Consider the following 21,767-nt stretch of genomic DNA (forward strand, 5'->3'; position numbering starts at 1 on the left):
AGCACAAAGCACAAAAGCCATAAGGTATGAACAAGTTCAGTTTGTTCAAGCGTCTGAAAGGAGGCCATTCTCTGGATGGTGAGCTGTAGAAGATTACTTGAGAGGAGTAGGTAAGATGTGACTCATGCAGTCACACTAGCCATGAAGTGGAGCTTAGATTTAAATGTGCTGAGAAGTAGCAAATAGCCCCGGGGGGTGTTTTTACGGGTGAGTATGGACATGGAACAACAGACTGGTTCCAAATAGGAAAAGGAGTAAGTCAAGGCTGTATATTGTCACCCTGCTTATTAACTTATATGCAGAGTACCTCATGAGAAAGGGTGGGCTAGATGAAGCACAAGCTGGAATAAAGACTGCCGGGAGAAATATCAATAGTCTCAGATATGCAGATGACGCCACCCTTATGGCAGAGAGTGAAGAAGAACTAAAAAGCCTCTTGATGAAAGTGAAAGAGGAGAGTGAAAAAGTTGGCTTAAAGCTCAACATTCAGAAAACTAAGATCATGGCATCCAGTCCCATCACTTCATGGCAAATAGATAGGGAAACAGTATCAGACTTTATTTTCTTGGGCTCCAAAATCACTGCAGATGGTGACTGCAACCATGAAATTAAAAGACGCTTACTCCTTGGAAGGAAAGTTATAACCAAACTAGATAGCATATTAAAAAGCAGAGACATTATTTTGCCAACAAAAATCCATCTAGTCAAGGCTATGGTTTTTCCATTGGTCATGTATGGATGTGAGAGTTGGACTGTGAAGAAAGCTGAGCGCCGAATAATTGATGCTTTTAAACTGTGGTGTTGGAGAAGACTCTTGAGAGTCCCTTGGATGGCAAGGAGATCCAACCAATCCATCCTAAAATAAATCAGTCCTGGGTGTTCATTGGAAGGACTGATGCTGAAGCTGAAACTCCAATACTTTGGCCACCTCATGGAAAGAGTTGACTCACTGGAAAAGACCCTGATGCTGGGAGGGATTGGGGGCAGGAGGAGAAGGGGACGACAGAGGATGAGATGGCTGGATGGCATCACTGACTTGATGGACATTTGTTTGGGTAGACTCCGGGAGTTTGTGATGGACAGGGAGGCCTGGCATGCTGCAATTCATGGGGTTGTGAAGAGTCGGACACGACTGAGCGACTGAACTGAACTGAACTGAACTGATGATCTCATTCCTATGTGACAAAGCCCACCCTGTCTTGTACAGAGACTAGGGTCCAGGAGAGAGCAGAGACTTGGTAGGAGCTTAGGTCTCCAGTCCAGGCGGGAGTTGATGGAGGCCTGGACTAGCAATGGAGAAGGAGAGGCACAGACAGAATTCCATAAGAAAATTTCCAAGACACACAAAGAATTGGAGAAATATTTGTACTCACATCAAAACGGGTTGTTTTTCTACAGATCAGTAAGAAGACGGATAACCTGAAAAATGAACAAAGAATATTAACATGCAGTTTGCATGTTAAAAAAAAATAAAAAGGAATTCTAAATATATGTGAAGTTGCTCAACCTCACTCCTAATGAGATAAATGAAAAATAAATTACACTGAAACACTTGTTTAACTAGAAGATTGGCAAAAAGCAGAGTTTAATAGAACATAAATTTTGGGAAAATATGAAGAAATAGACACATACATTTCTGGTACGAATGTAAGTTAGTGTACTTTGTGTAATGGACACAGATGTCTATCAAAATTACAAAGGAACTTGTTTGTAATGCCCAACAATTCTGCATGTTCTAATTTATCCTACAGATAAACCTCTATTCTACACCCTGGTGACAGATGCGGTCAGTGTTTTGTCCGTATTTCTCAGAGCTGCAGCCCTTAGTTAATGCCTCTTAGATGTGGTGTGTATTTAGCTTTCTCTCCCCACTTCAGGATGGAGTTAATTGGAAGGAATATGTTTTGCTCCTTTCTCAGATTTCCCCATTTTTAACTTCCTATTAGGTTAATCTCCACTTACCTGCTGAGGTACCAGCTTGACAGTACACCACTGGTTGTCTTGTTTTCACTGCATCACTTTCCTCTTCCTTCACTGGTCTTCCGAGCACCTCTAAATAAACAACTTACAATCAATGTTGCTTTCTGGATGAACCCAACTAAGAGTATCCTCAACCTCTTCTCTTGTTAGATTCCTAATGGGGGTGTTCCTAGCATTTGGGCAGGGCAAGTCTATGTTATATAGGCCAACCCCTACATTTAAGGACTTCTAGTATCCCTCTTCCCTAGAAACTAAACATCAGTAATGCTCTAGTTACTTAATCAAAAACTTAATCCATGGATGTTTACATTTCCACATGTCTCTGTCTCTTCCTGGGAACAAAGCTTTCCCGGAGCCCTCACAAGCAGTACCAACACCATCTCTCATGCATCTCTCACCATTGGACCTAGTGGTGGGCTAGGCATCCTCCTTACTATTTTATTTACTGCTTCCAGATCATTTACCTTACTCTTCCCCCAAATTCCAGCTTTGAATCTCATTTCTTCCTACCATAACATGTATCCCTTATCATAAGGGTACCCACTGAAGATTTCTCCTCACTCCTTGAAGATTTTATCCCCTGGTTCACTGTCATTCTATCCAATACTACTCCTACAATGATTGTTGGTGACCATAATATTTACCATGGCCTCTCAGTTCCCTGACCTTCTCTCTTCTCTTTTTCTTCTCTTTCTCTTTTCTCTTCTCTTTCTCTTTCAAAAAAGAACTTCTCACTATAACATCTACCTACCTCTTTGTATCTGTGCCCCATACAGCCTTCCCTCTTGTTACTACAAATGAACTGCCCCTGCCTCTATGTAGACCAACATATTCTCTAGTATCCTAACCCCATACTTTTTTGCCTACTCAAGGACATCACTCCAGAAAATCTCATCTCTCTGCCTGCATCACCAATTTTTCCCTTTCCACTGTGTTACTACTTTTGGCATTCATGAACACTGCAATTCTGCCCATCAGAAAACGTTAATACACTCACCTGACGTTTGTCCTACTTTCCTGGCTGCTGTGTCATAGCTTTCCTTGTCGGTTCTGCCTTATTCGCCTGATTTCTAACCAAGAGAGGGCCCCAGGGTTCAGTTTATGGCTTTTTCTCTATGCTGCCTATATTAGTGATTTCATCATTTCATGGCTTTTAATACCACATACACATGAATAACTCCAGAATTTATTTCTCCAGCCCTCTCCTCTGAATTCCAGACTCATATATCCAAAATTCTACTTGATCTCTATCTAGATACCTGGATAAACGGTTTTAAATGGAAATGTTCAAGTCAATCTTCCTATCTCTTCTTATTGAAACATGCTCCTGCAGTGGTCTTCACCCACTTGGGAAACAGCACACCCATCCTTCCAGTTGTTCAGACCATACTCCTGGTATCATTATTTGATCTTCATTTTTCTCCCATGAGCTACATCTACTTTATTAGAATAGAATTCAACCACCACTTACTCCTCCATTACCAGTGAAGCTGTCTATCAAAATTATAAACATACTTGTCCTTTGACCCAACAATTCTGCTTATTGTAATTTATCCTACAGATAAACCTTTATTTCATATCCTGCTATCAGACGTTGTCAGTGTTTTGCCCCATTCCTCATATCTGCAGGACTCAGACAATGCCTCCCAGATGTTGGTGTGTATTTACCTTCTCTCTCTCTCCCTGGAGAGGGACTAATTGGAAGCGATGTGTTTTTCTCCTTTCTCAGATTTCCCCATTTTTAACTGAGGAGGTTAAGCTCCAGTCACCCACTGAGGTACCAGCTTAACAGTGTACCACTGATAGTCCAAACTATCAATTTTTAAAAACTGCAATAGCCTTGTGAGTTTCCTATGTTTATTTCTGCCCCCTTCCCCAGTCAAATTTCAACAAAGAAATCAGAGCGATCTTTAAAGACTTAAGTTAGATTATGTTAGTACTTCAATCAAAACTCTGCAACTCACTGGAGTAAAGGCAAAATCCTTACAAAGGTCCATAAAACCACATAGAATCTCAGTTCTCAGTTCAGTCGCTCAGTCACGTCCAACTCTTTGCAACCCCGTGAACCGCAGCACACCAGGCCTCCCTGTCCATCACCAACTCCCGGAGTCTATCCAAACACATGTCCATCGAGTCGGTGATGCCATCCAGCCACCTCATCCTCTGTGGTCCCCTTCTCCTCCTACCTCCAGTCCTTCCCAGAATTAGGGTCTTTTTCAATGAGTCAACTCTTCACATGAGGTGGCCAAAGTATTGGAATTTCAGCTTCAATATCAGTTCTTCCAATGCATACCCAGGACCGATCTCCTTTAGGATGGACTGGTTGGATCTTCTTGCAGTCCAAGGGACTCTAATCTCCAGCATTACTCCACATGTTCCCTCTCTGATTAACTTGAATAAAAAACTGGAGAGTGAGGCAAATGCAGATACATTTGAGGGTTGGAACTATTAAGACCTGCTAGTGGGTTTGATGTGGTAAGATTATGGAAAGAGAGTAATCAAAAATGGTAAATGAATCTTTAGTTTTTGGCCTGAACATCTGAACAAATAATTGTGTTACCAACTTTCATAAGCAAGATATGGGAAGAGTAGAATGGGTCTGATATGTGTTTAGGGAATGGAGTTACAATGAATAGATAAGAATTTTGTCATGTACGTGTTAGGTTTTAGGGACCTATTAGACATCAAAATGAAAATTATGCATATGCAGCTGTTTATACAAATTTGCTAAAAGAAAACTAGGTTTGGTTTCATGGAACAAGAGAAAATAAAGTGCTGTGTTGAAAAGGATGTAGTGGTAAACTATTTTTGATATTGCTAAGAGTGAATACAATTGGGACAAAAGCTAACAATGAGTTAGACATTCAGGTCACTGGTGAGCTTGAAAGACTGTGTCAGTGGAGTTGTAGGATGAATGAAGGAGAGATGAGAGAAGTTAAATGGAGGACAGTTTATACAACTGATTTGAGAGTGGGAAGATAAGCTGGTTCTCTTCTGATTATAATCATTCTTGAAACATTCTTATCATGATATGTGCTGTGCTTAGTCGCTCAGGAGTGTCCAACTCTGTGACCCCATGGACTGTTGCCCACCAGGCTCCACTGTCCATGGGGATTCTCCAAGCAAGAATATTGGAGTGGGTTGCAGGCCCTCCTCTAGGGGATTTTCCCAAGCCAGAGCTCGAACCCAGGTCTCCCACATTGCGGGCAGACTCTTTACAGTCTGAGTCACCAGGATATAATTAACCATAATTTTCTTTCTTGGCCATGCCACTTGTGGGATCGTAGTTCCCCAACCAGGGAGTAAACCTGGACCTTCGGCAGTGAAAACACCAAGTCCTAACTACTGGACTGCCAGGGAATTCCCTAAACTGAATTATTCATATTATTTTTAAAAATAAATCAGTGATTTTATTTATTTATTCTTGGCTGTGCTAGGTCTTCGCTGAGGTGAGCAGGCTTCATTAGTCTTGGCTCACAGGCTTAGTTGTTCTGTGGCATGTGGGATCTCAGTTCCCTGACCAGGGATCAAATCCATGTCCCCTACATTGGAAGTTGGATTCTTAACCACTGGACCATCAGGGAAGTCCCAGTTCCTCTTATTTTTGAGTTGTAAAACTTCTTATACAATCTGTATTCAAGTCCCTTACCAGATACATAATTTGAAAATATGTTCTGCCTTTATTTTGGTTGTCTTTTCACGTTCTTGATAGTGTCCTCTAATATATGAGTTTTTAATTTTAACGAAGTCATTCTGCTTTACTGACTATGCCAAAGCCTTTGACTGTGTGAATCACAATAAACTGGAAAATTCTGAGAGATGGGCATACGAGACCACCTGACCTGCCTCTTGAGAAACCTGTATGCAGGTCAGGAAGCAACAGTTAGAACTGGACATGGAACAACAGACTAGTTCCAAAAAGGAAAAGGAGTACATCAAGGCTGTATATTGTCACCCTGCGTATTTCACTTATATGCAGAGTACATCATGAGAAACACTGGGCTGGAAAAAGCACAAGCTGGAATCAAGATTGCTGGGAGAAATATCAATAAGCTCAGATATGCAGATGACACCACCCTTATGGCAGAAAGTAAAGAAGAACTAAAGAGCCCCTTGATGAAAGTGAAAGAGGAAAGTGAAAAAGTTGGCTTAAAGCTCAACATTCAGAAAACTAAGATCACGCATCTGGTCCCATCACTTCATGGCAAATAGATGGTGAAACAGTGGAAACAGTGGTTGACTTTATTTTTCTGGGCTCCAAAATCACTGTGGATGGTGATTGCAGCCATGAAATTAAAAGACGCTTACTCCTTGTAAGGAAAGTTATGACCAACCTAGATAGCATATTAAAAAGCAGAGAGACTACTTTGCCAACAAAGGTCCATCTAGTCAAGACTATGGTTTTTCCATTGGTCATGTATGGATGTGAGACTTGGACTATAAAGAAAGCTGAGTGCCGAAGAATGGATGCTTTTAAACTGTGGTGTTGGAGAAGACTCTTGAGAGTCCCTTGGACTGCAAGGAGATCCAACCAGTCCATCCTAAAGGAGATCAGTCCTGGGTGTTCATTGGAAGGACTGATGCTGAAGCTGAAACTCCAGTACTTTGGCCACCTGATCTGAAGAGCTGACTCACTTGAAAAGACTCTGATGCTGGGAAAGGTTGAAGGCAGGAGGAGAAAGGGATGGTAGAGGCTGAGATGGTTGGATGGCATCACCGACTCAATGGACATGGGTTTGGGTGGACTCCGGGAGTTGGTGATGGACAGGGAGGCCTGGCATGCTGCGGTTCATGGGGTCGCAAAGAGTCAGACACGACTGAGCGATTCAACTGAACTGAAATGTATTCAGATTTTTTTTGGTTGTTTTGTGTCATCATATCTAAAAATTGCTGCCTAATTAAGCATTAATTAATTAGGTCATTAAGATTCATAATCTTGTTTTCTTTCAACAGTTATAATTATAGCTCTTATATTTTTGTTTTTTATCTATTTTGAGTTAATTTTTGTATATGTTACATGTATCAATTTTATACTGTTGTGCATACAATTCTTTCCTTAATTTCAACCTTAATTTCTTTCTGCCTGAGGAATGGCTTATAACTTTTCTTATAGTGTCTGCTACTAATGAATTCTTTCAGCTTTTGTATGTCTGAAGATATCTTTACTTCACCACTTTTGTTGAAATATATTTTAGCAGGACATATAAGTCCAAACAGACAAGTTTTTTCCTTTCATTACTTTAAAGATGTTCCTCCACTGCGTTTTCAATTGTAGGACACAACTGAGTGACTGAACTGAACTGAATTAAAAAAAAAATAAAAAAAACTCATATCACTCTCACCTTTATTGCTCTGTACATATCTTTTATCTCTGGATACTGTGAGGTTCTTCCTCTTTATCACTATTTTTTTTGACAATTTTGTGATGACAGACCTACGTGTAATTTATTTACTTCATGTTTCTTGTGATGGAGTTTCATTAAGGCTCTTGAATTCATGGGATTACAGGTTTTACTCTTTGGAAAGTTTCGGGACATATTTTCCCAAATAAGTTTTTGTCCCTACCTTCTTTTCTCCTATGCGGACTCTAAATACTTATTTATTAGCCTGCTTGAAGTTGCCCCACAACTCACTGATGCTCTTCAATTATTCTGGATTCTTTGTGTGTGTGTGTGGGTTTCTTTTTGGATTGTTTCCACTGTTATGCCATCAAACTCATTAATTTTGTTGTTATTCAGCCACTCAGTCATGTCTGACTCTGCAACCCCACAGACTGCAGCATACCAGGCTTCCCTGTCCTTCACTATCTCCTAGAGTTTGCTCAGATTCATGTCCATTGAGTAGGTAATGCTATCCAACCTTCTCATCCTCAGCCACTCCCTTCTCCTTTTGCCTTCAGTCTTTCCCAGCATCAGGGTCTTTTTCAATGCGTCAGCTCTTCTCATCATGTGGCCAAAGTACTGGAGCCTCAGCGTCATCAGTCCTTCCAATGAATATTGAGGGATGATTTCCTTTAGGATTGACTGGTGGTTTGATCTTCTTGCTGTCCAAGGGACTCTGAAGAATCTTCTTCAGCACCACAATTCAAAAGCATTAATTCCTTGGTACTTGGCCTTCTTTATAGTTCAACTCTTACGTCCATACATGACTACTGGGAAAATGGAGTTCTCATGGATAGAATACTGGACTGGATTGCCATTCCCTCCTCCAGTGGACCAAGGTGTGTCAAAACTCTTCACTATGACCTGTCCATCTTGGGTTACCCTGCATGGTATGGCTCATAGCTTCATTGAGTTATGCAAGCCCCTTCGCCATCACAAGGCTGTGATCCATGAAAGGGTCACTAATCTTATCTCCTGATACATGTAATTTGCTGTTAATCCCATCTAATGTATTTTTCATCTTGCATATTGTACTTTTCATCTCTAGAAATACGATTGAGATCTTCTTTTAAATCTCTGCGTAACTTTTTGAATATGTATGGTTACATTAACTGTATTAATGTTCTCTGCTAATGATGTCATTTGTATCAATTTGTGTCACTTTTGACTTACTGATTATTCTCCTCATTATGGTTGTATTTTCCTCTCTCTCTGCAGGCCTGGCAGTCTTTGGCTGCATGCATACTTTGTGGGGGCTTTCCAGGTGGCACTAGTGTAAAGAACCCACCTGCCAAATGCAGGAGAGGTAAGAGACATAGGTTCGATCCCTGGGTCAGGAAGATTCCCTGAAGGAGGGCATGGAAACCCATTCCAGTTTTCTTGCCTGGAGAACCCCACAGACAGAGGAGCCTGGCAGGGTACGGTCCGTAGGGTCACAGAGAGCTGGACACAACTGAAGCAACTTAGCACACATGCACATACTTTCTGGACTTCATTTTGTTGGGTAATGGATGCTTTTGAATTCTCATAGATTTTCTAGAGCTTTGCTCAGGAATGATGATAAGTTTGAGCCCTTCAGTTTTTGCCTTTACCGCTTTACAGGTTGGGAGCAGTTCTCAGTATAAGGCTAATTATTTCCCACTAATGAGGTAGTACCTTCTTAAATAATCTACCCAGTGCCTTATGAATTATGAGTTTTTCCATCCAGCTCGTAAGAACTGACAATGGCATAGACTCTCATGCTTCCAGATGATTCTTTCCTGAGCCTCATGTAGTTTCCTCATTGACATATGCTGATCAGGACTCTGCTGAATATTTGATAAGGGTCCCTTTGCAGACTGCCAGTGTTTTCCTGGTAGCTCTGTCCTCTTTGTCATTCATTTCATCAACTCTGTCTTGATCTCTCTAGACTCCAACCTCCATCTCTTCAATTCAGGGTCCTAATTGGGCTTTACCTTAGTTCTTCTGCCATATACCATGGCCTGAAAACTTTCTCAAGTGAATACACTGGGGCAACAGTTGGTCTCATCTCTCATGTTTCTTTCAAGAATAACTGTCATTCATTGCCTGATAGCCAGTGTCTTGAAAACCACTGTTTCATGTATTTCGTCTGCTTTGGTTTTGTTTTCATTTTTGTGTGTGTGTTTTGTTTTGGTTGTTACAAGTGGGAGGGTAAATCTAGTCCCTACAATTCCATCTTGGCCATACAGCTTCTCTTAAGCAGAAGTAGCAAGGAAGAATCTGAAATAATCCATCATCAACATTTTTCCTCCAATATTTATCATGAGAATGGGAAATCTGGCAAGGCCATTTCTATATATATTTATAGTTTTTCTTCTCAGATCTCAAAAAATGGATGAGGCAAACAATGATACTTCAAATGATTCCTTCTTCGGAAAGAAGAGACTTCCACTGGGGAATATATTGATTTATAGTATGGTATGCTAGCCAAAGTTTTGTTCTGACAGAGTTTGCAGATCCAAATGTGTACACAGGGTAGATAGAATATGTGAAGCTGTAAGCCAGAAGTAATATGTGATAAACTGGGGCAATGACAGTGAATGTAGAGGCAGACGTGGTCCAAAGTCATTCAAATTCAATAGTATGAAGAGGACCCAAACTTTCTGGCCCAGCTTAATGGCACTTTCTAGATCATAAACTCCTACTACCTACCTCAATTATAAGACAGTTCTTATTAGAATACTTTATGAAAAAAATCTGTAAGAGCAATATATAATATTTTTAGCAAATGCAAGTCTGTATGCCCAATGTACAGTGAGGCCAAGCAATACCAAAACGTCTGACTTTGGATCAGAGAAAGGTTTATTGCAGGGCCATAGCAAGGAGACTGGTGGCTCGTGCCTTGCTGTTGCTTAGCCGACTCTCTGCAACCCCATTGACTATAACCCACCAGGTTCCTCTGTCCATGGGATTTTCCAGGCAAGAATAGTGGAGTGGGTTGCCATTTCTTTCTCCAAGGAATCTTCCAGACCCAGGGATCCCTTGTGTCTCCTGCATTAGCAGGCGGATTCTTTACCACTATGCCACCTGGGAAGCCAGCTGGAAAGCTCATGCCTTAAAAACCCCAAACTCCCCAAAAGCACTTAGCAAAGCCCTTTTTATAGGAAAGGTGAGGGAGGGGCATGGCTAGTTGTTGCACACTTCTTGATGTCAGACCCTTTGCCCTTGAGGTCAGGTCATGGCCAGGTAATGAATGATGTTCCTATAAACCTCCACCAAACAAAATATTATTACTTGGTCTGACAAGAGAGTGCAAGGTCCCAAGGCTCAACTTCACCCTTTGAGGTCCAAATCCTGGCTACAAGGAGGCAGATCTCAGCTGGAGGTGCTTTCAGTACCAGACCCTGCCCAGGTGTCATCACTGAGCGAACCAGGCATCCAGGACTCAGGTTTTTCATTTAAACTGGAGAGGACTATGTGTACAGGATCAATAGGAATGCATGTTGCAGCAAATGCCATTCATGTTCATTTCCAGTTCACAACTGTCCCTGTTTGAGAATAGCCCCAACCACAGGGGGGGACCTGAAGTAATGATGTGTGGCATCCTTGCAGCTTAACCCTGACCTCTGGCCACCTCCCAGGGGTAGACAATGGATCTACACTGTACGAATTTTTGAAACTTGAACAGAGAGATTGAAGCTACCTGAAGCTGTTACCTTAATGGAGTGCGTGTGTGCAAAGTCACTTCAGTTCTATTTCACTCTGTAGCCCGCCAGGCTTCTCTGACCATGGGTTTCTCCAGGCAAGAATACTGGAGTGGGTTGCCATGCCCTCCTCCAGGGGATCTTCCCAACCCAGGGATCGAACCTGCGTCTCCTCACGTCTCCTGCACTGGCCGGTGCTTTGCCACTAGCGCCACCTTAATAGCATTGTCGATACATTCCAGTTGCTGAGGCCTCCGTGGACTGGGACCCATGGAGACTGCTGCCATCATTAGGCTGCAGAGGTGAGGATGAAGGAGAGGTTCGCTGTTGCCTCGAGGCCTGGGCCTGGCCAGTGGGAGGCCATGGGGAGGGATCAGGAGCTCTGTGGGACACAGCCCTCAGCCTGACCCTGGGCCCTTAGCTTACTTGCCAGGTCCAGGCCTTAGGGCCTAGAGGACCCAGAGAACCCTAGCAAGAAGGTCCTTTCACGGCAATGTATGCTGGGAGCAGCACTGGGAGGCTGACTATTGGCAGAGTAGGACCTCTAACCTCCCACTAAGGGTCTCTCAATAACAGGCACTGTTATTATATATAACAGCTGTGTGCCCACTCCACCCCATTACAATATTAATTATAGTGATATTATTATTCATGTTGATAAGTCTTTTGAAGAGGGTCCATAGGTTCCCAAAGAAGATTAACCAGAATGTGAAAAAAAAAAAAATACCATAGATGAGAAATGAACTTAATTCTCCTGATGCGGCAACCTTTTTACCAATCTTGGAAACGTAAAACTTAGCAATATATGTTACGGATCATATATCTCTTCTATCTTCCCAGCAAAAATAGCCCTATTGCTACAACCTGTTTCTCCTGTTTTACCACCTGCTTTGATCAACATTTTCTTAAGCTAGTAAGAAAGCTAACTGTCAGAGTTGAGACGGGAAACTGGCTTTAGGAACTTGACAACATAAGCTAGGAGAGATAGTTTCAGACACCTGACATCAATATTTTTAAAATAATAATTTCTGGATTTTTCTTTTTTGGCTGTACCTGGTAGCTTGGGAAGCTTATAGAATCTTCGTTACCCAACCAGGGGTTGAGCCCTGGGCCATGGCTGTGACAATACCAAGTCCTAACCACAGGACTATCAGGGAACTCCCAATAATTTCTGGATTTTAAACAGCTACAGTTTGTTTCCAATGTCCTAGAAATCCAATGGTGAAGAAGAATATCATATTAGGAACCAATAATATGAAAAATTCTATTGATTATGACCTAGCAGTCATGGTCATAAAATTCTAACTTTGCTGCTACTCAAGGTAGTCTATATAAGTATAGACCCAGAATATTTGAGTTATAACAGAAATATAGGTTCCTACTAATATTAGAGGTCCCTTGCCTTAAAGGATATCAAAAGATATCAGCATATGATAGTCAATAAGGTATTCGTGTGGTTTTTTAATACCTAATAAAAATAACAAAAGGTATTAACTGTATGAAGTAAGTCCACTTAGTTAGGCAGTCCAACCACAGTATTCAGCAGGAAGATGAGTCTCTCCAACATAAATACTTAGTAAGAGACACATGACTGCTATGACAGTGATCAGTGACAGGGTTTATGGATCTCTAAAATGTTAGAGAGGGTACGTTCCATGACTGAACTGCATTTTTAAAGTCCTTTTCCAAAATCTCTTTGAAAGTCAAAATATTTTTTTAACAGCCTAAATTAAGAGGTTACCTTATAAAAAGAATAGCAAAATTAAATTTTTCCTAAAATAAAAATTTAAAAGAGTAGAAAAACCTACTTTTCCAAGTAGATTGGGTTAGATCAGTGGTTCTCAACCTAAGGTTTTATGCTTTCAGCTCCACCTTTTCTCCCAGCGCAGTTTGGCAATGTTTAGAAATGTTATGGTTGGCAAAACTGAGGAGGAAGGTGTTACTGGCATCTAGCAGCTAGAGGCAGGAATTCCACCAAACGTTGTACAATGCACAGAGCAGCCTCCCACAGCAAAGAATTATCCAGTCCCAAACGTCAATAGAACCAAGATTGAGAAATCCAGTGTTATAAGAAGGCTGTGTAATGCTAATAAACCTCAGTATAAATTCCAACTGAGAAATACCTTTGTGCTAACTTTCAAAATTACATTTGTTTTGAGGGAAAAAAAGTCTTATTCACCACTTTTAAGTAGCTTCTGACATTTTATCATTCATAAAATCCTTCCATAATCTCATTTGCTCTTCACAACTCTGATGAAGAAGTCATCTTTTTTCCCTGTTTTACTACCCAGAATGCTGTTGCGCAGAAAGAGGCTAAGGTCACACAAGTTCAGCTTCTGGCTGGATAATCCAGTGCCCTTTCTGCTATCCTACAGCTGTCACACTCTTGTTCAGAACACTATATTAAATGGGATTTAAAATATTTTAAAGCAGGCTGTTGTGCATCTATATGGATATGACTCCAGAAGACAGATGTCATGTGCTTTAAGGATGGAGAATGGGAGAAGGACTGGGCTTGGGCTGGGTATTACCAGCCCAATACAATACGTACTGGAAAGCAAGTGTGGGAGGTAAGGAGCTAAAAGAACAATGACATTAGCCAAGCCAAGTGGAGGAACACAAACAGATCCCTAAGTTAGAGCCTGATGCTGGGGAAGAGTGAAGGCAGAAGGAGAAGAGGCAACAAGAGGATGAGATGGTTGGATGGCATCACCAATTCAATGGACATGAACTTGGGCCAACTCCAAGAGAGGGTGAACAACAGGGAAGCCTGGCGTGCTGCAGTTCATGGGGTTGCAAAGAGTCGAACATGACTTGGCCACTTAACAACAACCTCTCAAGTCTTCCCTGGTGGTCTAGTGGTTAAGACTGCACACTTCCACTGCAGGGGGCATGGGTTCAATCTCTAGTGGGAGAACAAAAATCCTGAAAGGCGCAAGGTACAGCAAAAAATAAGGTAAAATAAAATAACTCCTTCTCTGTGAACATCATTCCTTTCCCTATAAACAAGATAAGACCTTTACAAAAACATAAAATGGACAAATGTGCTGAGTCTAACCAGAAAAAAATAAACCACACTCATTACTTTCAACAGAGGATTTTGTATATCCACGGCACAAATGATGGAAAAACTGAGAAGAATTCAGGGATTATCAAGCACAAGACGCCATTACGCTTTTAAAACAGGCCAGAGGGAGGAGACAGTGTTGCCAGGGCTGATTCGGTGGTAGGCTTGTCCAGCAGAGTTGGAGCCTGGGAGATATCACAGTTGCTGCAGGGGAGGGTGCCTAAGGCAGAAAAAGAGGGGAATAATACACCAGCTTCTCCACTCCTCCTTCCTTCCAGGATCCTGACAATGTCTCCTATTGAATTTCCAGCAGGAAGCCAGTTGACACAGGAGCCTGGGAAATGGTCTGCAAGAGCTGTTTAAGATGTGGAGCAGAGAGGGGAAAGGGCACTGGGTGGATGGGAAGGCCAACAGGTTCAGAATCATAGCATATGCCAAGAGGGGACGCCACGAATGAGTGCACGGCATCAGGTGAATGCTCCAGGACCTAAATCATGTTTTCCTTCAAGTCAAGGAAAATATATCTTAAGCCTATCCTGGATCAAACAAATAAATCAGTAAAATAAAAATTAAACTCAGAAAGTCAACTTGACAAATGAAGCGCAATAACATTTTGTATAAATATCCAGACTTTTTATGGTTAAGTGATAACAACTGAGAAAAATAGAAAAGAAAAGAAAGAAAACAGCTTTAATAGGTGTTCAGAAAGGAAGCTGGGCTTTTTCACACCTGTTTTGCACACAGTAGGCTCCACATTCAAAATAGAAGCAAATTCTTGCTGAGCTCTTGACAACATGAAAATAAAAACATGCATCACCTCTCCTCTCAAAATTGTAGACGGTAGCAGAACACGATTTTTAAAAGGCTAGCCTAATTTTCTTTCTGGGGAAAAAATATTAAGAAAAGGAGACTAAAGAAGTAATACTGGTTCACTCTATGCACTGAATATTCATAATTCAATTTTAATAAATATATTGAAATGATAGAGTTACTACAATAAAATCCAGAAATCCTGGAAAGTAAAAGCCAAACTTCTAATGGCTATTTCAGCTAAGTAACAGTTAATACTTAGAAGAGAGATAATCTGGGGTAATTGCTGGGGACATTTTGGTTTCTTGTATATAAGCTCAATCGGCAATAATGAATAATCAGGAAAACCTGCAGAGAAGTATAGCGGTAAGGCCATGTGTCACACAGGCATAATTAGCGAATCCTTCAGGGAAGGACTTCCCTGGCGGCTCAGATGGTAAAGCGTCTGCCTACAATGCAGGAGACCCAGGTTTGATCCCTGGGTCGGGAAGGTCCTCTGGAGAAGGAAATGGCAGTCCACTTCAGTACTCTTGCCTGGAAAATCTCATGGACAGAGAAGTATGGTAGGCTACAGTCCATGGGGTTGCCAAGAGTCGGACACGACTGAGTGACTTCACTTCACTCAGGGAAGGACGTGCTCAAAACACAACACAGAGAAATGTGAGCAGGCACTTAAGTAGAAAAATGCAAAGTGTGATTTCTGGTAGTTATTCTGCTTTGGACACAAGTGGGCTTTGCTGGTCAGCCCTAGCAGACAGGGTAAGACTGAAGCATCCAAACTGTAGACCTGTCTCATACAGCGGGGAGGGGTGGGGGGGAACGGCAGAGAGATGGATGGAGCAGACTTACCGAAGTCCAATCCAAAGACATCCTCACTGTCATACCCACAGGGTCAAGCAAACATAAGCCGTAAGTTGAAAGCTGCAGTCTCAGGGGGTGAGAGCGCTTCAAGACAAGACCCCAAGGCCTTCAGTGGCGGAAGGAGTGCTGTGAAAGGGGATCTACAGAATGCTGATGCTGTGCAGTCCAGACCAGCCAGCTAACACTGCAAACTGGGCTTCCCTGGTGCCTCCGCAGGAAAGAATCCGCCTGCCAATGCAGGAGAGGCAGGTTGAGTCCCTGGGTCAGGAAGATCCCCTGGAGAAGCAAACAGCAGCCCACTCCAGCATTCTTGCTGGGAAATCCCATGGACAGAGGTGCCTGGTGGGCTACAGTCCATAGGGTCGCAAAGAGTCAGACATGACTAAACAACAACAACACACGTGAGCAGCATGGGTGAAAAATGAGTGACCAAGGCAGGGATCAAACAGAGAAACCCAGTTAATAAAAACTGGGGAAGAGAAAGATTTCAGTGATGATGAGACTGGGGGAAGAAGCCCTGAGATGCAGTCAAGTGTGGAAGGGCTTGCCTCCCCCCACCCAGTGCCATTTTTTAATCCTTTTAAGGGTTCAGGTTCTCACTGAACAGTGCTCACTGAACAGGCACAGTGCCCAGGACCCATAAGTTTTTCCAGGTTTTATCAAATTGTTTTGAGAGCTGGAAAAGAAAATGTCTTGGCTCTAAAATAGAGAATTGCAAAATCAAATTATTAAATATTTCGAAAGGAAAATTAGATGAATCTCTTTCATTTTGCATAACAAAACATTGTATTTTTCATGTAAGATGTGGCTACATCTTTTCATGTTTGGGAAGAGGCCTCTATATCCAGGATTTATATAGCCCTAAAGTTGGCCCTTCTCCAGCCTGGCATAGTTAAGACAAAGAAGGTCAAGGGTGCTAAAACTTCAGCAGGGATGGACAGGCAGGGAGGGGAAGGCAAAAACACCAAATCACCCAGGCTAGAAATTCAGGGAAGGCAAGGGAGGCTTGCAGGGAGGGTGTCTGGCAGGTGCCTTCACAAAGGCTGGGCTTGACTGGGTGCTGGGATGTGCAGGCGCAGTGTCCCCAGATATGGATGGCACTCTGGTGTCTGATTTTGGAAATGGCCATACCAGGATTTCCAATCTGGCAAGCGCGCTGGCGGCAAAAGGCTCTGAACAGCAGAGAGAACCATCTGGAGGCGGGCGGCCACTCAGTGTGGTGAAGGGGCATGAATGCAGATTTGGCAACAACTAGACAGCAGGGCGTAGTTTCTAAAGCAAGGAGGCAGCAGAAGGTAATTCAGATCGGGAGAACTCAATCCATCTGAGCATATAGGGCAGGAGGAAGAAGCAAGTCAAGGAACACTGAGGCCCAGAGATTCCAAGATTCCTGGGTTCACTAGCGTCTGATTGGTCGCTGGGCAGCCCCAGGAACACCGCTGCAGCTCACCCAATGGGCCCTGTGGGACTTCTAGATTGCTGGTCTGGGAGCAGGGCCCAGCTCTACATGCGTCCCCTTGTAGAAGGAGTGCTTGGTCTGAGTGAAACAGAAGCCCATTTGAGATCCCACTGGAGGCAGGGCCCCTTACTATGTCCAGAGAAAACAGCCATGGGGCTGCCATTTCTTGAATTAGGGTCAGAAGAAAGTGGAGTGATATGCCCCAATTTTGAGGGAGAAGGTTAGAGTCTGAGACCCACCCAGTGGGCGTAGCAGAGGCAGATGTTTAAATAAACTCCTCTAACCAGAAATTGCCCTGATAGGCATTAGGGTGTGTCTCTCTGGGAGGGGACCAAAGACCCTGACCTGGAGACATTGTGATGACTGAGCAGAGATAAAAGAGGAGGAGACGGAGCGGCTTCACATCTAGGGCCATTGGGGGCTGCTGCAGAGGCTGGTGACCCTGGCTGGAGAGCACAGTGGAGCGTTCCAGGCTTCCCCTGGGACTATCTCCAAGGACCAGAATCAACCGCAACTTCTCAGGTTACCTGGGAAGCTGAGAAGGCGCAAGGTCGGGGCACCAGCAGAGGAGAGAGAGTTTAGCTGGCCACGCTGAAGGGAGAGATCATCAGGGACTACTAGATCATGGCAGCAGCGACCACCTGGATCCTGGCACAGTAAAAATATTTCCAGTAACCGTAAGTGACCTTGGATGAGAGTTCTCAGGGTGTGCCTAGAGCGATGCTCTAGAGGCCTTGGATAATCTTGTAGAAGAGAACATTTTTGTTGTTTTCTCACATTACATTGTGAATAGAGGATTTCCAAGTAGGGTAACCAAGATTTTTCCAAGACAATGTATTGTGTAGGTAGAGGTATTGCTGTCTCACTCACTGAGCATTATGGATCCAGAATCTAGGGATTATTGGTGGCTTAAGAGTCTCAAAATGTTTCAAACTTGGTTAAATTTAATATTCAGTTAAATTTCTAGAAAATGTAACAGTATGCCAACTAGTAAACTGCTGCAACTCAACTTTTACTCTCCACATGGTGATTAAACAACAAAAATCCTTTCTTCTACAGTAGACAGAGTATGCAAAGAACCAAAGCATTAAATACATGAATGTGTTTGAAACAAGGGGACATCTCAAAATATTTGACATATCATAGCTGAGGACATGAAAATAAAAAATGTCAAGGAAGGACTTAAAAGACATAAAAGATCCTGTTCTCAGAGTTCTGGGGTCTATTCTCAGTTTTCTTGGAGTGATTTTTAAGTGATAAGTACATCAAACTTGCCCTTTTGGGGGGAGGGGGGGCATCAGTACACAAGAGTCGTAGGTATAATGCTAGAGTTCTTAGGTTTTTGGATCCTTAAAAAGTGAATATTATATAATGTAAAAGTACTACAAACCTAGGAATTTATATGCAAGATGAAAAGCCAGAGATAAGAAAGAAAAGGCTTTAGTGTTTTCCTCCAGATAAAAGGCCTAGTATCAACAACAGTGAAAGATAATTACTAAAAGAGTTTTTCTTTTCTTTCCACCTAAATTCCAAAAACTAAATGTTAAGAGTCTGATCACAAGTGTTAGCTTGTAAAAAGTAAGACCAGAGTGGTTCCCTTGAAAAAAATTTAAGATAGGAGGGTATATGGTTAGCAGAAGCCAGCTCATTAGAAGAGAAGCATCTGGTGAACCACATTAGTAGGGTAAGGGTATGAGGCAAAATGTCCAGGGGAGCTCAGAGAGCATGTCACTTAGGATTCATGAAGGATACTGTTTCCTAATAAGCACATCGTTACTTCTGTTTTATCTCTAAACAGAATACTGGATTTATGAATTCTATAGGTTTTGACAGTTAGAATTGGAAAATGATAGTACAAAACAGGGTGGTAGTATGAAAGACACTGGTAAGTCGGTTATGCCATGAAATGGAAATAACTGTGGTGTTTAATTTAGAAAAGAGGTATAAGATGCCACAGTCACTAAAACATCAAATTGGAGTGCACGGATAGCTTTTCAGACAGTCTCATAGGGCGGAATCAAGAAGATTCAAAATGTGGTCCTCCTCGGTGTGCATTAAGCTCAGAGAATGAATGGCTCTTCTGTTCTGTGCTGTTAACCTATTATCTGCAATAAGAGTTTCGAATCAGCCACATCCACTGAGAACCGGACTGGTTTCCTATAGAAAACTGACAATGAGCAGCAAAATCAGTTATCATAAAGTTTCTTGGCATCTAAGGAGTTGGATGGTCATGACAGCTAATGCCTTAAGCAATGTAAATTTGATACATGACTGGAAGCTCACTATGCTCTACACTAGTGATAAAGCTGTTACTTATTTCTATATTTTTAGAAGTTACTTATGTCAGCATTAAACTAAAACCTCTTTTAATAATCTAATTTTCCAATAGGTATCCAACAAATCAAGAAAGGAAGTTCTTTAGGGGAAATCAAATCAAGAAAGGAAGTTCTGTAGGGGACTGATAATAAATCTTTAATCTATGATGATCATAGTCATCTTTTACTTTGCCAAACTTTTCTTTTTTGTGGGGTGGGTATGCCCCGAGACTTGTGGGATCATAGTTCCCTCCCTCAAGGATGGAACCTGGGCCCTCCACAGTGAGAGCAAGGTGTCCTAACCCCTGGATTATCAGGGAATTCCCAATCACATTTTTATTAGCGTTAATTACAAGCCATATTCAGTTCAGTTCAGCTCAGTCACTCAGTCATGTCCAACTCTTTGCAACCCTATGGACTGCAGCACATCAGGCCTCCTTGTCCATCACCAACTCCCGGAGTTTACTCAAACTCAAGTCCATTAAGTCAGTGATGCCATCCAACCATCTCATCCTCTGTCATCCCCTTGTCCTCCTGCCTTTAATCTTTTCCAACAACAGGATCTTTTCAAATGAGTCAGTTCTTAGCATCAGGTGGCCAAAGTATTGGAGTTTCAGCTTCAACATCAGTCCTTCCAATGAACACTCAGGACTGATCTGCTTTAGGATGGACTGGTTGGATCTCTTTGCAGTCCAAGGGACTCTCAAGAGTCTTCTCCAACACCACAGTTCAAAAGCATCAATTCTTCAGCACTCAGCCTTCTTTATGGTCAACTCTGACATCCATAGGTGACTACTGGAAAAACCGTAGCCTTGACTAGACCAATCTTTGTTGGCAAAGTAATGTCTCTCCTTTTTAATATGCTGTCTAGGTTGATCATAACTTTCCTTCCAAGGAGTGTCTTTTAATTTCATGGATGCAGTCACCATCTGCAGTGATTTTGGAGCCCAAAAAAGAATAAAGTCTGTCACTGTTTCCACTGTTTCCCCAACTATTTGCCATGAAGTGATGGGACCGGATGCCATGATCTTAGTTTTCTGAATGTTGAGCTTTAAGCCAACTTTTTCACTCTGCTCTTTGACTTTCATCAAGAGGCTCTTGAGTTCTTCTTCACTTTCTGCCATAAGGGTGGTGTCATCTTTTACTATTTACTGTTATTTTATCAGTGGATAAATTCACCAAATACTGCCAGAAAAAGAATGACATATCCTAATACTGCAAAGAAAGCAAGCCTAGGGGAAAGACTATAATAATACCTGGAGGAACAATTCAGTCAAGTACTGAGAGCCACCAAGTACCACTCATTTCTTAACTCACAATTGGAAATCTACTGAAGGATTTATTGCAGTTCAATTCCTTGAACCTATTACATTTATTAGTGCATAATAATGGTCGATTAAAGAAAGTGCATGAGTGATAAGAGGTTGACACAGCTAAAAGGCCTGGGCAAAAATTACATGTAATTTGTACTGTTTATGTCACATGCCGTAAAGTTAACACACACCCACAATGAGTACAGCAAATAATAGTAACTGATTTTGTTCATGTTTGAAGAACATGAAATTCTGCACTAATATTTCCTCTCCCTACAGTCCCCAATATATCAATGCTCATTTTCACTTGTTTTTTAACTCTTTGCCTAAGGCAACTTTGAGACCTGATTATGCTGGTCTTATCTCCTTTCTGAAATTCTGGCTGTAGCTGTTTGTATTCCACCCACGTTTTTTGTGTTAAATACATAAATAAGATTACATTCTCTGAACTCCATGAGGCAGTCACCTCATCTCTTAAGACATTTGCTTAGCTATAGCTCTATTTACCAACGTCCAGTCTCTGGAGGCCTCCTGCTCTGATAGGCCTCTCAAGCATCCTTCAGCCGCCCCTGCGTGGACCCCTCCCTTCCTAAGCCTGATAGTTCCGGCTCATCTCCTCCAACGGAAAACGCTTCCACCATGGCACTTCATTTGCCTACCAGACTGTTGTCTTTATCCGTATTGAGAGACTGTATACTCCCGTTTTGTTGTTGCTGATTTTCCCTTTTGGCCGCGCTGAGTGGCTTGCGGGAACTTAGTTCTCCACCAGGGATGGAACCCGCGCCCCCTGCAGTGGAAGCGCAGTCTTAACTGTCGGACCGCCAGGGAAGTCTCTATACTTCTGTTTTTGTTTTATGGAGTCATATAGTTCTGAGCTCACAGGGAGCGATCGGTACAAATTGTATCTTGGCTTTCC

At 42.2% G+C, this 21,767-nt stretch overlaps 1 long non-coding RNA gene across 4 annotated transcripts in view; it reads right to left on the reverse strand.

The window, feature by feature from the left end:
* LOC122453579 overlaps positions 1–21,767 on the reverse strand; it is a 136,010-nt gene that overhangs the window by 113,456 nt on the left and 787 nt on the right. For all 4 annotated transcript variants that reach the window (XR_006273111.1, XR_006273109.1, XR_006273110.1 and 1 more), the window contains exons 2-3: positions 1,963–2,052; positions 1,374–1,419 (exon numbers count right to left, since the gene is read on the reverse strand). This is a non-coding gene — a long non-coding RNA (uncharacterized LOC122453579). The remainder of the gene's footprint in view (positions 1–1,373; positions 1,420–1,962; positions 2,053–21,767) is intronic.

Source organism: Cervus canadensis, chromosome 15 (genome assembly GCF_019320065.1).
Source record: "Cervus canadensis isolate Bull #8, Minnesota chromosome 15, ASM1932006v1, whole genome shotgun sequence".
Taxonomy (NCBI): domain Eukaryota; kingdom Metazoa; phylum Chordata; class Mammalia; order Artiodactyla; family Cervidae; genus Cervus; species Cervus canadensis.